Source organism: Poeciliopsis prolifica, unplaced genomic scaffold, assembly GCF_027474105.1.
Source record: "Poeciliopsis prolifica strain line A6 unplaced genomic scaffold, Auburn_PproV2 SCAFFOLD001, whole genome shotgun sequence".
Taxonomy (NCBI): domain Eukaryota; kingdom Metazoa; phylum Chordata; class Actinopteri; order Cyprinodontiformes; family Poeciliidae; genus Poeciliopsis; species Poeciliopsis prolifica.
Window position 1 is genome coordinate 1 of NW_026562376.1, and position 2,500 is coordinate 2,500.

Consider the following 2,500-nt stretch of genomic DNA (forward strand, 5'->3'; position numbering starts at 1 on the left):
GTATTCAGGCGACGGGGGCCTGCTTTGAACACTCTAATTTTTTCAAAGTAAACGCTTCGAGCCCCGGCGGGACACTCAGCTAAGAGCATCGAGGGGGCGCCGAGAGGCAGGGGCTGGGACAGACGGTGGCTCGCCTCGCGGCGGACCGTCAGCTCGATCCCGAGATCCAACTACGAGCTTTTTAACTGCAGCAACTTTAAGATACGCTATTGGAGCTGGAATTACCGCGGCTGCTGGCACCAGACTTGCCCTCCAATGGATCCTCGTTAAAGGATTTAAAGTGTACTCATTCCAATTACAGGGCCTCGAAAGAGTCCTGTATTGTTATTTTTCGTCACTACCTCCCCGAGCCGGGAGTGGGTAATTTGCGCGCCTGCTGCCTTCCTTGGATGTGGTAGCCGTTTCTCAGGCTCCCTCTCCGGAATCGAACCCTGATTCCCCGTTACCCGTGGTCACCATGGTAGGCACGTAGCGTACCATCGAAAGTTGATAGGGCAGACATTCGAATGAGACGTCGCCGCCACGGAGGGCCAGCGATCGGCCCAGGTTATCTAGAGTCACCAAAGCGGGCCGGGGCGAGCCCCCCCCACGGAGAGAGGAGCCGCGCCCCGCATGGGTTTTGGGTCTGATAAATGCACGCATCCCCGACGGCCCCCCGCCCCGCGAAGGACGAGGGGGCCGGGTCAGCGCTCGTTTGCATGTATTAGCTCTAGAATTGCCACAGTTATCCAAGTAACGGTAGAGCGATCAAAGGAACCATAACTGATTTAATGAGCCATTCGCAGTTTCACTGTACCGGCCGTGTGTACTTAGACTTGCATGGCTTAATCTTTGAGACAAGCATATGCTACTGGCAGGATCAACCAGGTAGACCCCCAGCGGGCAGGCGGGCGGCCAAGGGCGATGGCCGCGGACGCCGCGGTTCGGGCCGCCCCCCGGGAACGGAGGACGGCCCTCGGCTGCAGCACGAGCGCCCGTGTTCTGGGTGCGGTGGGAGAAAGCGTGTGAGAAACGGTGACGTCTGGAGCCGCCGCCGCAGAAGCGGGGACGGAGGGAGACGGTCCCGAGCCGGGGACCGGACCCCCGCGGCGGGGCCCCAGCGGAGGACCGCTGGGAGAGACGGGGCGTCTGGGTCTCGCTGAGGAGGGACGGCCGCGGGCAGACGCGCAGCTCGGCTGCGTTCGCGCCCGGGCCTGGAGGCGAGCCTGCGGGGCTGGAGGAACCGTCCGCCAAAGCGCCGGTGCCGGGCACCGAGGCAGGCGGGGGCCCTCCACGGCAGGCCACGTGTGCTTATCGGTCGGGTCGGAGATGCAGGCTGGGAGCCAGACTTCCAACGGGCACGTGGGACGGACCGTAATCCGCTCACGGTGCACCGAGGTCGGCTAGGCTGAAGCCAGACCCCGGGGAAACTTTGACGGAGCTCCAGCAGAACCAGGGAGCCGTCCACGGACTAATTACAGCCCAGGACGGACTCACCAGAGCGGCCGGAGCCCGCCAGCCGAGCGGCAGGGAGATCCGTGGAGGCAGAGAGCTCAGGAGCCTTAGAACCAGAAGCGGGGAAAAACGCTCAAAAACGGCCGAAAACCCCGAAAATCACTGGTACGCTCGCATACGTGAGGCCTGCGAAGGCCCCTGGAGGGGTCCACGGCCGAAAATCCGCTTCTTTTTGTGTCCCAGTGCTCTTCAAAAACTCTCTCCTGAAATCCTGCCGGCGGGGTTTTGTCTTTCTGTGAGCTGGAAGTGCTATTTTCCCCGATTGGGCGGGGCTTAAGCGCGTGTCAAGGGAGGGCAATGCTTTGTATGCCCGGAAACCCTTTTTTCATTTATCCCGGCTCCTGTGAGCGTGCTAAAAATCATTCGACCGCACAGGGCTGTGCTCCGGAACACGGGCTGTGGGCCAGTGGTGCGTTTTTCCCGCATTTATTGGTTTTTGGCCGTTTTTCCGGCCATTTCCAGGCGCGACTTCCGCCGCTTCCCGCTCCGGGGAAAACGTTTAAAAATCGGAGAACCACGCCGAATTGTTGTCCAGGCCGCAGGCTTTCCGGTGATATACAACTTTCCTGGGGGGGACTCCTTTTCACCCGTTTAATCGGAAGTTGAAGTTGACCGACCGGAAAAAAGGCGCTCTTTCGCGGCTTAAAAATCGGGGAAACGGTATAAAAATCAGAGACCCGCGCCGAATTGTTGTCCAGGCCGCAGGCTTTCCGGTGATATATAGCTTTCCTGGTGGGGGACTCATTTTTACCCGTTTTATCGGAAGTTGAATTTGACCGTGCCGCCGATAGATGCTCATCCCAGCTATGGCTCCACATCCCCGGTAACAGAGGACCGGGACCGCAGCCTCTCATAGAACCAGGGCCTGCTGCGGAGCTACTCACCCCAGCCGTGGCTCCACATCCCCGTGTAACAGAGAACCAGGACAGCAGCCTCTCTGAGAACCAGGAATCGTTAAAGTGTTTTTAATTCTACCCGGGAAAGGGGACCAGAGCCCCGGGTAACA